Consider the following 220-nt stretch of genomic DNA (forward strand, 5'->3'; position numbering starts at 1 on the left):
CCTGGAAAGCCAATTGTCCCCCCCCCCCGCACTCACACTTTTGTAGGGGAAGAGATGTGGGAAATAGCAAAGCGGGGTTGTCACCCGCGTGTCAGAGCCACGGTGCAAGGACAAGCAGGCTGTAAAGCCTGCCCCCAAACACGCTCCTTCCAGGCGGCGCCGGGAGCCCGGGCGGCGGAACCGCCAGCAGCCGGAACGCGCGTGCCCGGGCCCGGCCCCG

The sequence above is a fragment of the Gavialis gangeticus genome, unplaced genomic scaffold (assembly GCF_001723915.1).
Source record: "Gavialis gangeticus isolate Ggan-Ray unplaced genomic scaffold, GavGan_comp1, whole genome shotgun sequence".
NCBI classification, from domain to species: domain Eukaryota; kingdom Metazoa; phylum Chordata; order Crocodylia; family Gavialidae; genus Gavialis; species Gavialis gangeticus.